We start from the raw sequence: 17727 nt of genomic DNA, 5'->3' as shown, positions 1-17727 counted from the left end.
AACCATGGTATTTGAAGATTTGTGATATAAAGAGGGTTTCCATTTGATGGGCTTTAATAGTCTTTTTTACAGGTATGGAATGTGATTGTTTGTTGCTAAACCTATCTACTATCGTCCATATTCCTGTATCAAACTTCATCTTTTGGCATACCACACATTTTGAAACATACTCTTGTATGTTTGCTTTCATGGCACTCCAATAGAATATGTTTCTATCCCTTTTAGGGTAGACCGAATCCCTCTATGCCCCGCATAAGGAGGAGCAAGAGATTCATACCTTACTTTCTCACGTAGTGGGTTAGTAACGCATAGTCTATTGCCATCAAGAAGATAACCATCTTATAGGATAAATGGTTCTTCCTTCTTCCCTAGTTTAAGGGCTGAAATCATATCTCTAAAATCAAGATCGGTAGCATACTCATCTATCATAGAAGATAGATCATTGTGAGTTTCTATGGATACTATATTCACTCTCGATTGTCTTGAGAGTGCATCGGCTACTTGATTATGCTTGCCAGTAATGTGAGCAATATGAAAATGAAATTGTGAAAGTAAATTTGCCCACCTCATTTGTTTGTCGAAGAGCTTGGTCTGCGTCATGAAGTACTTAAGCTTTGGTGATCCTTCGCAGAATGAAAGGAGTCCCCAGTAAATAGTGCTTCCACGAATCTAGAGCATGTAGAACTGCTAAGAGTTCCTTCTCATATATGCCTAGAGCTTTCTCAACAGGGTCAAGCCTTCGACTTTCATAGGCCATGGCATGCCCTTTTTGGAGCAAAACAGCTCCAAGGCAATCACCACAAGCGTCGCATTGGACTCAAATGGGATTGAGATATTTGGTAGTGTAAGCACAGGTTGAGAGATAAGCTTCTCTTTACGATTTTCAAAAGCATTGTTCTCTTTGGTGGGCCCATATATACCTAACATTTTTCTTTGTTAGGTCATATGATGGTCCCGCGATTTGTGAGAAATTTTCTATGAAGCGTCTATAGTATGCACACATACCTATAAAGCTTCTTAGTTCATGCAGATTCCTTGGAATTTTAGGCCATCCTTTTAGTACCTGTAGCTTTGATGGATCCATTTGGATGCCATCTTGAGAGAAAATGTGACATAAATACTGAATCTCTTGTACGAAAATTTCACTTTTCTTTTGATTAATATAAAGTTTATTCTCTCGTAAAACTTGAAATATAACCTAGAGGTGTTGCTTGTGTTTGTCTAATGAGTTAGAGTAGATGATTATTTCATCAAAGAACACTCCAGTAAAGGTTCGGTGAGGCTTGAATAGCTTCTTCATCAAGCGGTTAAATGTGGCCGGTGCATTGGTCAAGCCAAAAGATATAACAGTGTACTGGTAAAGACCAAACGTAGTGCAAAATGCGGTCTTTACAATTTCTTGGTCCACTATCCTTATTTGATGGTATCCACCCTTTTAGGTCAATCCTACTAAAGTAGGTCGACCCTTGTAGCTTATCAAATAGGTCTTCTACCCGTGGAACAGGAAACCTATTCTTGATAGTGATCCTATTTAGTGCTCTATAATTGACACACATACGATATGTGTCTTCTTTATTTTGCACTTATAACTCTGGTGAACAAAATGCAGATGAGATAGGCCTAATCATGCCTTTCTCAACTAGCTCATGCACTTGCCGCATAATCTCCTCTTGTCAAGCTTGGGAAACTGTATAAGGAGATTTATTAAGGGGGTGAACTTCCTGGAAGAAGTTCAACTACATGGTCATCATTGCCTCGTTTGGGAGGTAGTTCACAGGGATGTCGTCAATAAAAACATCTTGGAACCCCTTGAGGAAATTGGATAACTCTAATTCCCTTTGATTGTTTATATTTTCTTTTGCTAAAGCATTAGGTTCATTTTGAAAATCTTTAACAAAAATCATGTACACGGAAATAGAGCTCTTTATTGACTTATTGAAAGCTTGCTTATGTACAAGAGGTATGGTACTACCCAACTCCTTAGCATCTATGTACATATCTTTTCCCTGAACCTAAAGTAGATTTGCCTTTCAGGGAATTTAACATTGGAAGCAATTGTACACATCATAGGCAAAATCACTTGATTGTTAAGCTTTGCAAATGTAATAGTTACAACACCAATGTCATTATTGAGAAAATATACATGGTTTTCCAATAGTTACAAAAAGATGTATACACGTCATCTCATGATACATATGCTATGACAAAAGGAAACTAATGCTATCTAGCTATGGCTAGACTGACGTCGTCTAATCAGACGTCCCATCGCGTCCAAGCGGCGTATCTATCGAATTCTGCAAAAAAAAAACAATAAGACAGCTTTCTGTAAGTATAAACATATAATTTACAAAACAATACAACAAATAGAAAAGAGTAAACCCTAATACTAACAATGCTGCCGTAAGAACTCAGAATGTCTATCAAGGGGTTTAAGCCCTTCTGCCTGTGTACTCATGCTCGTACGGTGTGGGGTCACATCCTACCATCGACCACTGTTCCATCCTAAAATGTTGACCTTTACACCATGCTGTTGTGTATGAGTTATACTACAACTAACAAAGATTATGAGTGGCCGTTCAAACATCTAGAAAGTCACTAGTCGTACATTGCAAACTTACCTTGGTCGCGCAACCCCGAGAGTACTCCCACTCCTCCTCAGTCACTTCTTCACTGCACTGTTGTGCGCTTTTCAATTGGTTGTGCAACCATCTTAAGCTCATGAATGTTGGTATGCTCTCTAGACCCGCCAGATAATGCATCGGTGGTCATCTTCCCCGTCTCCACTCGATCCGTGCCCTTTTTCGCTCTTGCTTTGCATCCTTGTATTGTGAAATCCACTTTTGCATCACTGGATTGTGAAGCATGAAAAATTGATTGATTTTAGCCTCTAGATCTTCCGTCATCTTCATCTTAAACCGAGATTGCGCATGACAATCCCAGATATGCGCTCTTCATTTATGGTTCACCATAGCGCGTCGCGGGCTTTATCAAATCTGTTTAGCCACTTTCCAATGTAAATTAGGGACTCTGATACCAGCCAACCTTCTGCCATGCTACCCTCCGGACGTACCATCTGACGCACATATCCCTTAAGTGTTTTCATGAAATGTTCTAAAAAGAACATCCATCTGGAATGTACTGTGCCAGCTATTTCCAGCTCATCAACTATGTGAACAAGAAGATGCATCTGAATGGTTAGCATGGTAGTAGGAAAGTGTTTCTCAAACGTGTACACAACCTTCGTAGCGTTTAGTTTGGCGAATGGTATGGAGTCTATATTGATCTCCTTTTGTGAGATCCATTGCACCAACTTCGCAAGTTTGTAGATTGTGTTACGGACGTCAAGAGACAAACATCCCTCAATGGCCACCGGTAAAATAAACTGCAAAACACGTCTAGCAATGATGTTAAAGTCCACACACAAAATTGCTACACAATTCCCACTATGATATATTCCACTTCAAACATAGCTGACACATTTTATGTTAGTGTGTGACTTCAACTGGGTAAGCTTTCCTTCTTTAGTAAAACACGTTCGGAAGCGAGTGCATTACGCCTGTGGGGATCCGCACAGATCAAATTGGTCTCTTTTACTTTGCGTTCTTGGGCTCCTGTGAAAATCCATAGTGCTTTAGGGAGTTTTATCGATCCATCGGATGCTGTCTGCGGTCAATATTGCTCCATACGATCCACATTTCTAAGGTCAACCCTAGCTCCCAAAGTATCTTTCTTACCGGTCATATGGCCCCATAGCAGATTACCCACATTCTCGAATATGTGCATTGGATCAAGCAAGTGATTGATCATGAGTCGGGGCCAATATAGTAACTCGTACCATAGAGAGTCTCTTCATCCCTGGGGGCAAACCGTCATCATACATCTCCTTCTGCTCTAACCATGCTTGTGCAGATATCCTCGGTGGCTCTCTTCCCAAAAATCCATCGCGTAACACATGATTCTCTGGAAGATACGCTTGATGACCTTCGTAGATTTGCTTCTTCAGTGAGGACGCCCGACGTGCATTCAGTCTAGGTCCACATGTGACACATGCTCTGTATCCCCTTGTTTGAAGCCCTGCATGTATACACATGACAATGATAAGCTTGAGAAAAACCAAGATTTACAGTGTTTGAGTTTGAATGTAAAATCACCTGAGCATTCTGTTTGTCCATGATAGTCATGCATGGTCCACATTAGAATGCCTCTGATCAAAGCATTCCGTCGACATGTGTGTCGGCTCATATGGGGCTCATATCCGTGGATGAAGATACACATCCATATTCTTCACTTTATACCGCCCCGGCATAATCAAGTTTAGCCACAGGTACCCCTTCTTGGTAGTCAACCACTGGGGAATGTTGTAGTTGATGATGACAACGGGCCATACACTATAAGATGTTGATCTTTGAACAAATGGATTTACGCCATCCATAGCCAAACCTAGGCGCAAATTTTGAGCTTCCCTAGCAAACTCCGGCCATGTTTCGTCTATGTGTTTCCAAGCTGCACAATCTGCAGGAATCCGTAGCACACCATACGAAGATTTATTCTCCTCATGCCATGATGCTAGGGCGGCCATGGACTTACATTCGAAGAAATGCTTGATGCAAGGAAGCAGAGGAAAATGTCACAAAACCTTTTGTGGATTATTTGTTCCATGGAGATCTACTCGATATCTCTCGGAATCACATTTCGGACACTTCTCCATGTCTATGTATTCCCCTCTGAAAAGAATGTAGTCGTTAGGACAAGCCTGAATCGAGTTGTAATCCATCCCCAAGTTTTGCAAGATCTTTTTTGCTTCCTCTCTGGAATCTGGCATCACATTATCATCTAGCAGTATGTGCTCTTTGAGCAATCATGCGGTACACTTGTGTAAGTAATCTATCAAATCATTATACATCTAGATTTTTTTATTAAAGTAAACACATTGTAATAGATCACCTGAAAAGCGTTGTGACGCTAGTGTCACTCCATCCAAACTTTGCGTGGATGTTGAGAAGAACCGGGAGCGCCTTCAATCTAGACACACATGCTCCATCATACAATGGTGTATCGGCTTCACTTTTCATATCATCACAGATAAGCCTTTTTGAATCCATGATCGTTTCGATCATTTCATCGATCGTTGGGAATGTGGTCTACATGATCATCCTCCAAGCTGTCAGAGGCTACATCTTCTGGCCTCAAGTATCCTGCTTGACCAAAGCACCTACGAACACATCTATTGGGTTGCAAGATTGCTGCCTGTTGGCCAACGTCAGAGTCCGACGAGTTATAATTGGCAACAACTCGATCTATAATAGATGGATCGAACTCACCAAATTCATGAACGTTGGTACAACTGAAGATGGTTGGCTCATGGAAATGCCAGGAGCAGGTGCATGAAGCTTTGCAAGAGGATATCTGAATACTTGGCACGTACTAGATGCAGCCTGAAACAAGTGCTACATGATGTGTATGCTAAATGTGGCTCTAAGTTGGTCGAATGCTGTTCCGAAGCTTTTTTGGGATGGGAGGCTTCAAAGTGTTGAACCTCGATGGAAATCGTCGCGAAACGCGGTTGGGATGTGTATGACAAATGTGGTTTTTAGCAGACCAAAGGCCATGATATGTATGTTAGTACTTGCGCTATTTGGGTGAGTTTCGAGATTTGAGGATACTTGAAGATCGGTGGATGTTAAACTTTCAATTGACACTTGTGACAAGCGATTGCGGCTTGAAGTTACCAGAGATCTTGAGGTCATCGGCACAAAAAATGGTTTTTTTTGTGGAGTTTTATGGCATACAATGCTCAAAGCTCATGGTCAGTCCTACCTACGATCATCGACTTGACTTAAAACAGCGATGGTCCTTTTCCAGCTGCATGAAAGGGAGCTAGGCATGAAGTTTTAGTGGAGCTCAAAAATTGAACGGTGTGCAGACGAGAAAAAGATATATAAGTCTTTTCGACCATCGGCAGTGGGAGGCGTGAAGTGGAACTAAGGAAGTTTTTTTTTAAGTAAATCTTAAAATTAACAGGGAATAAAAATGAGCATCTGCATGGGAAGGTGGCGCCATCTGGTCGCCTGCATGAAGAAAGGTTACACAGGTGCAGAGTGCATGCAGGAAATCCCGTCAAGGGGCCAATGCTACATGGCGAGCAGGAGCACCACATGGATGAACGCCATGAGCTGTAGGTCAAAGAGACGGTAGCATGAAGGGGAGACCTGAGCCATCAGGGACAGAGTCACAAGGAAGAAGGGCTGCCAGTTGAAGGCCCATTAGAGGCGACCATATCAAGAGATGGCGTTGTTTACAAATGGGGCGGGCTTCAAGAGGAGGTAGAGTGTCACCTGAGGAGCCGGCTTCATGGGCGGTATGCCAGAGCAGTCAAGGGCACGGAGGGGAGAGTTGCACGTTGTGGGTGGCCAATACCATGGTTTTGAGGGGCCGCAACCTCCAGGGTCCAAGGACTACAAGGAGCTCTGAGATTTGATGCTTTGCAGGAGAGTTGGAAGGGCCAGGGGCTAATGTGCAGGGTTACGAGCTGCATGGGAAGCCCGGCCAGTGCAGGAGAAGGACAGGTGGTTGAGAGTGTTGTGGGGAGGTGGTGCTACTACTGGGGAGTTTTGCCTTACGCGCAAAATAGGCACCAAGAAATGGTCAAAAAATTATGACTCCTTAGATACATGATGTAAAATCACCGTTTGGAAGTAATAAAAATATTTGAAATTGTCTCTCTATCTTGCAAATTCTTTTGAATGTGATTTGTCAATCTTGAAAATGGTTTCATTGGTGATATGAAAATTGTTTTGATAAGTGACCTTGTAATTTCAAGTTCAATATGTATTTTCAGTCAATTTTCAGTAAATTTAGGTATTTTATGTTCCCTATGGGGGTAGATAAGCCTACCAAGGGCCAAAAAAAGCCTGGCCACAAGGGCGCGCAATGGCCCATCCATCAGTTTTGGATGGGCCATTTGCGCGCCCTTGTGGCCAGGCTTTATTTTAGCCCCTTTTTAGGCTTATCTACCCCCAGGATACTTACAAAGCACAAATTTTATTGAAATGAGTTAGTTTTGCAGCATTAATTTAGATGCACCCTTTCTATGGCAATCCCAGCATATTCACACTCAAGGACACTAGAAAAGGTGAAATCAATTATGAAATGAAGTTTCCAGCACACTATCACCTGCTTTAGCTCTACCTAGTACACCCCTGCACCAAAAAGTCCAATTACATTGGACATTTGAAAATCCAAATTTAATGTTGCATAGACACTGGTTTCACAATATGTTTTTTTTTTAATATCCTATAGGGAATTCCCAAAGCTTGAAAATGGCTAAAAAAGGTGTCCACAAGGATCCATGTAAAATAAGTTGCAAAAACCAATAGGTTTTAGTAAAGTTGTGCTTTTTAAGTACCCTTGGGGGTAGATAAGCCTACAAAGGGCAAAAAAAAGCATTGGCCACAAGGGCGCGCAATGGCCCTCCAAAACTAATGGGTGGGGCCATTGCGCCCCTTGTGGCCATGCTTTTTTGCCCCTTAGTAGGCTTATCTACCCCCAAGGTACTTAAAAAGCACAAATTTACTGAAATTGACTGAAATATTAATTACATACAGAATTGAAATTACAAAGTCATTTTCATTTCAAAGATAGTAGACACAAAGACACATTGTGATCATATTGTCATTGGAAAGTCAAATCATTACAAAGATAAGGGTGTCAATACAAAAAGAGGGGTAAATTCGGCTAATGCTCGAAGTCTCGTCCGCAAATCAAGAGCAAGCTGCATATCATTTGGTTGTAATTTTCACTCGCTTTGAATGTGGCGCATAGGTTGGAATTTTCCAACACCGAAATGATGTGGGCCTTGCGATTCCTTGAATAGTTCTAGAGTTATTGCTTGCATTTACTATTTCTGATTTCCGTAGCTTGAAGCACCTCCTGCACAGTGTCGAGCAAAGGGGTGGTCAAATCAAAGCTCTGTCGATCTGTGGTAGTGGCGGATTTCTCCAAATGCACTTGTAATTTTTCGGCGCCGCTGCGTTGTCCATGTGGGCACTTGCACATTATCCTACGGGCGGCGTTTAGGCATCTTGAAAAACTTAGACTTGCACCTCTTTACAATGCTTAAGGGAACTGTTCGGCAGCGACTTCAGATTGTTCCTCTTCCCTTGGCGCCGATTTGTTGTGTGGGGGAGCTCAGGGCCTCAAGGCAATGTCGTCCCCCCAACAGGCCACCCGGTGTTTATTGAGCGGTATTTTTTGGCCTTGCAAGCATGGTGGATAACTCTCTGAATTCAGTGTCTGTATGGACCACCCGAGTCCTGGATTGGTCCTGCTTGTGATTGGTGGCGCGACGGCTGCTCCCTATCGGACTCTGTTGTTTGCTGGGCCCTCTCCTCTCTCCAGCGTTGGGCACGTTGCTTCATTCTCCTTCTAGGTGTTAATCTTGAGGAGGTGGAGATTCAACAGTCCTCGATGACTCTCGTGCCCTACCACCATGCCCACTACCATATGAGTTCCTGGAACGGCCAGGCGTTCGTGGCCGTTTTCTTGTGCCTTTAAGCCATGACGGCTTCTCACATCCTTGGAGGGTGTTTTTGTTGTCAGGCGGATGCTCTTTCGCGGTTTGTTTGGTGGGCGCGCCATTTTGTTGGTAAGAGCTCACCTGTTCTTAAGAAATGAGTGGTTTATGAGAGCATGCAATATTTAATAAGGGCCCATTTAAAAAGGGGCCCTGTTCACACTATTTTTTTTTAAAAAGTATTATTTTTTAAATAAACATGTCGCTAAGAGTTGGACCCTGCGTTCACATCTAGTGACTCGCGTAGTATCCACTTTGATCCTTGTCGCACTCTGCATCGCCGCCATGCAGCATGCTTGGTGGACCTTGCGACATTTGCCACTTGTTGCTATGCTCTTGACGACTCCATTTCCACACTTCAATAGCAATCTTGGATTGTCGCGCACGCTCCATTGTGAGCTTACGAGCAAATGTTGTGCGAAAAAACCAATTGAACATCTCCTCCAAATAATTGGATTGCACCATTCCACCACCATGTCGAGTATTTTTGAAGTACACTCCCCTTGCTTGATAATGGGACTTCTCCATGCCTTGAGTGCTAAAAATTTCAAGCGATCCATACTTGTGCATAAAAAATGCACCATGCGCAAACAAGATATGTGTTCACATGAGTAAACGATCCACATTATTATAAAAACAATCCCTTGTAATGAATACACCATGTAAAATGACTTACCATGTAATCTGTGATGTTATTTCACCCCAAGAAAGGGTGAAGACCTTGGTAAAATCCGCCAAGGCTTCTTGAAATGATTGGCGTTGTTCTTATGTTGTGCTGTTAAGGCCCATAAGCTTGACCATTTTATCAAAATGTGCCCAAACTTGCTTGCGCTTGTTTGCAAGCTCGCCATTTGAATCATTGTCGGTAGTAGCTTTGCATAACTCCTTCCAAAGCTCCCAAAGGTTACCTGCCTGCTGGTTGGAGCTGTTTTGAGCATCATATCGACTTGGCTTTCCTTGGAAACTTTCTTCAAAAAGTGTCTAGCTTTTTGTGCACTCATTGACACTTGTTGAGCAATTTCATGGGCCTCCCCTGTGTTCTTTGCAGCAACGATAGACACATTTCCACCGTGACAGCCAATGGAATTCAAGAGTACCTCCATTCTTTCGATCGCTTCCTGGGACTTTTCCAACGTTTCATCGTGAAAGCATAGTCAATGTGGAGCTTCAATAGCCTATCAAAAATGCGCATGAATGCGTGTAATGTACAAAAATGTACATTCGATAGAGGAAATCGAAAGATTGGATTCCAAGCGTGGTCCTTTTGATCACGATCTGGGGCATTAAGCATGGGACATCTCAGAATAGACGCTTCCCATTCTCTACCTTCATCTCCGACATCACGAAAATCTAACCCTTGTTCTCCATGCCCTTGCCATGGAAGCATGGATCCGGCCTTTGCAGTGCTCTTATGTGATTTTTTTCCATTAGATTTGTCGCCTGCATGAAGAAAGGTTACACAGGTGGAGAGTGCATGCAAGAGATCCCGTCAAGGGGCCAGTGCTACATCGCGAGCAGGAGCACCACGTGGGTGAACGCCATGAGTTGCAAGTCAAAGTGGCGGTGGCATGAAGGGGAGACCTGAGCCAATAGGGCTAGAGAGGGCTGTGGTTAAATATCGGCTAGCTTGCCGATGTGTGCGTGGACATGACCGACGCAGCAGGTCATTGCACTTTTTGGGGGCGCAGCAGGTACTGTGTAGCACTATGAGGACAAGTCTCCAGGATTCACGCAAGCACACGTACGTCGCATGCTGGTAAGGCGAGAGCACCTGGAGGGTGAGGTCGGGAGTTCGAAGAGTGCATGTGAAGAGCACATTGACCTTTTAGTCAACTGTTTCCAACCGGTTGCAGTTGACTGGCAACCGGCTCTGGCTGCTTTGCCACGAGCGCAAGCTAGCCGATATATATCCAAAACCGCTAGAGAGTAGGGAGGAATAAGGGCTGCCAGTTGAAGGCCCATCAGAGACGGCCATATCAGGAGGTGGCGCTGTTTACAAAGGGGGCGGGCTTCAAGAGGAGGTAGGGTGTCACCTAAGGAGCCGGCTTCATGGGCGGTATGACAGAGCAGTCAACAGCACAGAGGGGAGAGTTGCACGCTGTGGGTGGCCAATAGCATGGTTTGCAGGGGCCGCAACCTCCAGGGTCCAAGGACTACAAGGAGCTCTGAGATTTGATGGTTGGCAGGAGAGTTGGAAGGGCCAGGGGCTAGTGTGCAGGGTTACGAGCTGCATGTGAAGCCCGACCAATGCAGGAGAAGGACAAGTGGTTGAGAGCGCTGTGGGGAGGTGGTGCTACACAAGGGGCATCAACCTTCAGGATGAGGAAGGCGATACTGAGCAGAATCAATTCAAAAGATGGGGTTGACGTGCCGAGTACAGGAGGAGAGGGCCAAGAGGTGGGCCGAGTACAGGAGGAGAGCAAAGTTGAGTCGAAGGGCATGCGCCACTAATGCTAACATTGTGGCATTGTAGAGTCTGAGGGGAGCGTAGAGGGCTGGAGTGAAGGGATTTTGTTCCAGAAGCTGCAGGAGTGGCTACCAAAGCCAGCCAGAGAAGGATGCTATTAAATACATAGCATATGAGGAGAATAGGAGGACGACGCATGCAGGCGTGGGAAGACAGGTATAAATGAGCATTTGTTTTAAGATAGAAAGACGGGGAGAGTTGCACGATGTGGATGGCCGTGAGCAAGCAATGGGAGGCATTACTGTAGAGGGCTGAGGTGGTGTCGGATGGAGGTTTCCAGAGAAAAGGAGTGCGGCCAATTGTAAAATTTACTTATCCATGGGATCGAGAGCTAGAGAGAGCAGATGATGTCGAGGGCCACCTAACCCTGTAGTAAAAGGGGGCTGCAAGTCGAGAAGGATAGAGCCGCCAAGTAGACAGAGGTTTTGCCAAGCACGAGAAGCCATCGAGGATCAAGTGCAAGGAGGATCAAGCAGCACGAAGCATCACGTCGCTATGAAGTCGGCAACTATCGAATTTGCTATCATTGTATTTGATTGGGTTTATGTGATGCATAGTTGGGTTGTTGTTTTTTGTCGAGTTTGCCGCCAATATTATCTGCCTCGTGTCTTTTGTTGTATGCCCGTGGTAGCGTGGCTCCGGGATTGTGTGTATGTGAGTAGAGAGGGAGGTAGAGAGATTGTGCGTGCAAATTGTATATGTGGTCGGTGTCACCTCCCTGTGTCAGTGTGTTTACAGGATTGGTATGAGTGTATGCATCGGTGGGTACAAGTGTGGGATGGTGACTTGTCGATGAGTGTTTGCAGTTATGGTCGAGTGTGTGTAGCCGTGATTTCTCGAAGGTGTTCTATACTATGGAGATTGGCAGATAGTGCGCGTGTGTATGTGATTCTGTGTGGTTAGGGGTGCGAGTTAATCCTTGGGCTATAGAGAGGCAGTGTAGAGTGTGCTGGGTTTATTCCTACTTCCACCCTTCCATCAACGGTGCCCCCATTGAGGATCTACTCATGATTGCTCCTCGATGAAGTCCTACAGCTTGAAGATGATTGAAGATTTCGGTCCGCCGATTTTTACTGGCGAGGAAGATGCAGAAGATTGGATATGCGATCTAGAGTTGTATATGATGTCACTACAGATACTAACCAACGCAGCAAAGCTTAGAGGTTTGTCACAGGTCATGCAGGGCAAAGCAAAGGCGTGGCTCAACAATTTGGAGGTTTCCAATAGGCAATCACGATCGAGGGTTCAAGCCTGTTTTGTCTGAGATTTCAAGACGGAAGTATTAAAGGCTCAATCGGATCGAAGATTCGACCAAGAGGTATGCAGGAAGTCATTTCTTGATAAAGAAGTCTCCTATGATGAAGCTTTAACACGCTCCGCTAGTAGCGGATATGAATGTGATGGCGAAGATGCCTGGAGTGATTCAAGCTCCAATTATGTTGAGGATTTTGCGACTTATGACGAAGATTGGAAAGCCATGCTTGACGTCGCCTACTAAGCAAAAGTGCAAGACATTGAGGAACTAGTGGAGGAAACTGATCTCCTATCTACATCAAGTTCGAGTGAAGGTGAAGTAGAGGTATGCCAAGATGCTTTATCTATGCAGGGGGTGGAGCAACTTTTTCCTTGACCAGCATTTCGAGGTGCACTATAGGGTTCCAGAGTTGGTGTGTAGCCGTAGAGAGATAGCTCCGGCAATTGACGTTGTGGAGACAGGTATATGTGCAGCTTGTGAGAGCAGGGTCACATGCAAAGAGGACGGTACTACCAACCTTGCACGTGTTGAAGTGTGGGATCAATTTTTGTCTTGCTTGTCCAATGATGAGGTGATCGAGTAGGTGATTGAAGAGCAGGTCACAATCGATTGTGGGGATAAAGAGGCACTTCCAGAGCTAGTGCTTGGGCACTTCAGTCAGGCCTATGATAAACAGAAGGAATCTGTATGCTTCTCCATGTCACAATCGAAAGCCAAAAAGAAGGTATTCAAGGTCTGTGCTATGCTTATGATGAGCTTGCTGCTTAAGGTTGTTGTGCAAGCAACTGTGCATAGATTGAAAAGGATTTTGAAGGCAGATCATGCTATGGAGCCATCTCTAGCAGGAGGCAGCATTTTGGTGTATGATGCAGGCATTTTGCAATGTACACAAGTCCATTTTGTGTGCGGGAAAAGCTTCTGGATACAGGTTGAAGGTATATGCCATGCCAAGCTGCTCCAAAAGTTTTTGCTTGGGTTTGCAGGTGCAAAGAGAGGGTTGAAGTCATATGTTTTCCAAGTGGATGGCTACAATCAATGCCATAGTTTTGATCCAGGTGGAGTTTACACTATGATTGGGAGAGCCTATGGCTTTCCATTTGACCCAGGTGGGTGCTACAGCCAGTGAAAGTATCTCTCTATCTATATACTGCTATTTATCTAGCTCTTGTACATAGTATTATCAGTTTCTTCTTCTGCAATGATATATTATCTAAATAATGCTATGGTTGAGCATGAATGCTCAACAAGGGGTTGGGCAATGATGGTACAACTGAAGATGGTCGGCTCATGGAAATGCCAGGAGCACATGCATGAAGCTTTGCAGGAGGATATCTGAATACTTGGGCACGTACTAGAATGCAGCCTGGAACAAGTGCTACATGATGTGTATGCTAAATGTGGCTTAAGTTGGTCGAATGCTGTTCCAAAGCTTTTTTTCGGGATGGGAGGCTTCAAGTGTTGAACCTCGATGAAATCGTTGCGAAACGCGGTTGGAGGTGTATGACAAATGTGGTTTTTAGCATACCAAAGGCCATGATATGTATGTTAGTACTTGCGCTATTTGTGTGAGTTCGAGATTTTAGGATACTTGAAGATCGGTGGATGTTAAACTTTCAATTGACACTTGTGACAAGCGATTGCGGCTTGAAGTTACCAGAGATCTTGAGGTCATCGGCACAAAAAATGGTTTTTTTTTTTGTGGAGTTTTATGGCATACAATGCTCGAAGCTCATGGTCGGTCCTACCTATGATCATCGACTTGACTTAAAACATCGATGGTCCTTTTTCAGCCGCATGAAAGGGAGCTAGGCAAGAAATTTTGGTGGAGCTCGGAAATTGAACGGTGTGCAGATGAAGTCTTTTTGACCATCGGCAGTGGGAGGCGTGAAGTGGAACTAAGGAAGTTTTTTTTTTAAAGTAAAGCTTAAAATTAAGAGGGAAAAAAATGAGCATCTGCATGGAAGGTGGCGCCATATTGTCGCCTGCATGAAGAAAGGTTACACAGGTGGAGAGTGCATGCAAGAGATCCTGTCAAGGGGCCAGTTCTACATGGCGAGCAGGAGCACCACGTGGGTGAACGCCATGAGCTGCAGGTCAAAGAGGCGGTAGCATGAAGGGGAGACCTGACCCATCAGGGCCAGAGAGTAGGGAGGAAGAAGGGTGCCAGTTGAAGGCCCATCAGAGGCGGCCATATCACGAGGTGGTGTTGTTTACAAAGGGGGCGGGCTTGAAGAGGAGGTAGGGTGTCACCTAAGGAGCCGGCTTCATGGGGGTATGACAGAGCAGTCAAGGGTAGAGAGGGGAGAGGGTCACGTTGTGGGTGGCCAATAGCATGGTTTTGAGGGGCCGCAACCTCCAGGGTCCAAGGACTACAAGGAGCTCTGAGATTTGATGGTTGGCATGAGAGTTGGAAAGGCCAGGGGCTAGTGTGCAGGGTTACGAGCAGCATGGGAAGACCAGCCAGTGCAGGAGAAGGACAGGTGGTTGAGAGCGCTATGGGCAGGTGGTGCTACACAAGGGGCATCAACCTTCAGGATGAGGAAGGCGGTAATGTGCAAAATCAGTTCAAAAGCTGGGACTGACATACCGACTTACAGGAGGAGAGGGCCAAGAGGGGGGCTGACTACAGGAGGAGAGCGAAGTTGAGTCGAAGGGCATGCGCCACTGGGTAGCATTGTGGCGTTTTAGAGTCTGAGGGGATCGTAGAGGGCTGGAGTGGAGGGATTTTGTTCCAGAAGCTGCAGGGGTGGTTACCGAAGCCAGGGAGAGACGGATGTTATTGGATGCATAGCATATGAGGAGAATAGGAGGAGGACGCATGCAGGCGGGGAAAGACAGGTCTACCTGAGCATTTGTTTTAAGATAGAAAGACGGGGAGAGTTGCACGTTGTGGATGGCCATGAGCAAGCAATGGGAGGTATTACTATAGAGGGCTGAGGTGTTATCGGATGGAGGTTGCCAGAGAAAAGGAGTGCGGCCAATTGTAAAATTGACTTATCCATGAGATCGAGAGCTACAAAGAGCAAATGATGCCGAGGGCCACCTACACTACAAGAGGTTGTGTGCTCTTGTAACGCTGTTAGCGACGGAAATACATTGGGTTTTTATAACCCCCGGCGTCGCTAAAACCGTCACTACGAGCGTCGCTACGAGAGCGTCACTATAAGAGTCGCTATATAGAGACGCTCATAGCGACGGTTATAGCGACGTTTACACTGAAGACTATAGCGACGCTCATAGCGACCGCTACAGAGCCATAAATAGCGACGGTTATAGCGACGCCCGAGAGAATTTTTTTTTGGTGGCAGGGCATTGAATGCCCTGCCACCCATCAACCATATTGTACTTGATTCACTTTTTAAAAAAAAGTGCAAGGGTAGATAATAGACCCAAAATAGTCACCCACAAGACGCATTGTTTGCAAAATTGACAATTGTACACATCATAGGCAAAATGAATTGATTGGCAAATGTAATAATGACAATTGTACAACATCATAGGCATAAAGAATTGATTGGCAAAAGGAACTGCGGTGACAAATGTAATAATATACATGGTTCAAAAAGACGTATAAAATCCGTCTCATGATACATAAGCTATGAGAAACCCTAAACTAATGCTATCTAGCTACGGCTAAACTGACGTCGTCTAGTCAGACGTCTCATCGCGTCCAAGCGGCGTATCTGTCGGATTCTGCAAAAAAAGACAATAAGACAGCTTTCAGTAAGTAAAAACATATAACGACATTTATAAAACAATACAAAAAATAAAAAAGAGTAAACCCTAATACTAACCATGCCGCCGCGAGAACTGAGAATGTCCATCAGGGCGTTTAAGCCCTTCCTGCCTGCGTACTCGCGCTCGTACGGTGTGGGATCACGTCCTGTCATCGACCACTGTCAAAACATACAAAGATTTCATTATGTTAGAATTAAAAAACTCATAAACCCTAAACTATCGAACATAAAGAGCAATGTGAAAACACTTACAAAATCAGCCTCAAATGATGCCCATCCACCGCTCCCCAAGTGGTGCGAGCTCCCTGCCTCTACTCGCGCTCTGGCTGCATCCTTTTGTTGCTTCCACTTGTCGGGATTCTCGCGCGCTGCTTTCTTCGCATTCTTCCAATCTTCTTTGGCCAGCCAATCTGGCCTGTTCCACCCATTCTTGATTGCTTTTTGCACTTCGGAACGCTTGTGTTTGCAGTATTCGCGCATTCGAATCTTCATCAGGTCTTCATTGAAGCGCTGATCCCGTGTTGGAACGGGAAACTCATCATGAAGTATGCTGATGACTCTGTTTTTTAAATCACTTGGTACTTCACTCCATTTGTTTAGTATGTAGTGTCTAAACAGCTGAGAGCAAAGACCACGCATGCGCGAGATCACCTTCTTGCCGTCATCATCCATGATGATGCCGCCGCTGAAGTCGATGGAGTAAGACAAGCCCTCTGGCCGGTGACGCGTGAACCTGGGTGTCCCGGCAGGGGTCTCTAGCGGCGTGTCGATGGGGCTACGGACGTCAGGTGTCTCCACCGGCGTCTGGGCCCCGAAGCGAGGAGTGTCGAGTGGGGTGGCTCCTGGCGGAGTAGGTAGAGGTGTGTAGCTTCTAGGAACAGTCAGCCGTGCAAAACCTGGTGTAGATGGCGATGTTGTGGCTGGTGTGGGGGCGGGCAAAGAAGGGGAGGGTAAAGAGCCTCTTCGAACACGAGGCGGTGTGGAGGCATCGGTGGCGGAATCCCCACAACAACCGCCACCGCCACCACTAGAGCGCCGGTGTCTAGACGAGTGTGAAGCTCGTCTTGTCGACGCCGAAGCTTCGGAGCACGCCGAATGCTCCGAAAGAGAGGGAGATGCGGATGGAGTAGGAACGCGCGATGATGCGCCAGAGCGATGACGCTCCACGTACCACTGTCTCTGCTGCGGTGACAAAGAAGAAAGAAACTCCTCATCATCCATACCTGCATTAAACACACGAATATTTAAACTTAATATTGAATGAATAGAGTAGACAATGACGCAAAGACCATTAAATACAATGACGTAATGGCGCATATAAATACAATGACGCAATGAATTGAGTGATAGAAGAGGCAAGTCGAAAACTCAGAATTTTCAATCAAAAGATGTGAGCGCGAGTAGAAAAGAGCGTTATACACCATGGAAGGTACTTAGAGAGCCAGAGCTTTTACAACACGGAGCAAAATTGTTCAAATACAATATTTGTGGCTTTAAGAGATCTCTCTCTCATCCTCGCATAACTCAGCATAACTTCCTATATCTATATAGAGCTCTCCGTTTAAACACATATCCTCTGTTTCATTTTGTAGCTCCTCTGCATGCACCCCATATAGAGTAGTAGCATCTTGATGCTCGTCTGGCACCACCGCAGTGGCTTCTGATTGAGCATCTTCTCTGATCTCCTCCATTGATG

At 45.0% G+C, this 17727-nt stretch overlaps 1 pseudogene; it reads left to right on the top strand.

Annotated features, from left to right (window-relative positions):
- Positions 1 to 12430: 12430 nt before the first annotated feature.
- Positions 12431 to 13469, top strand: LOC147422969 (uncharacterized; annotated as a pseudogene).
- Positions 13470 to 17727: the final 4258 nt, after the last annotated feature.

Source organism: Adiantum capillus-veneris, chromosome 26, assembly GCF_014529385.1.
Source record: "Adiantum capillus-veneris isolate H3 chromosome 26, ASM1452938v2, whole genome shotgun sequence".
NCBI classification, from domain to species: Eukaryota; Viridiplantae; Streptophyta; class Polypodiopsida; order Polypodiales; family Pteridaceae; genus Adiantum; species Adiantum capillus-veneris.
The sequence above is the reverse complement of the archived record's forward strand: the minus strand, read 5'-3'. Positions and strand labels throughout refer to the sequence as shown.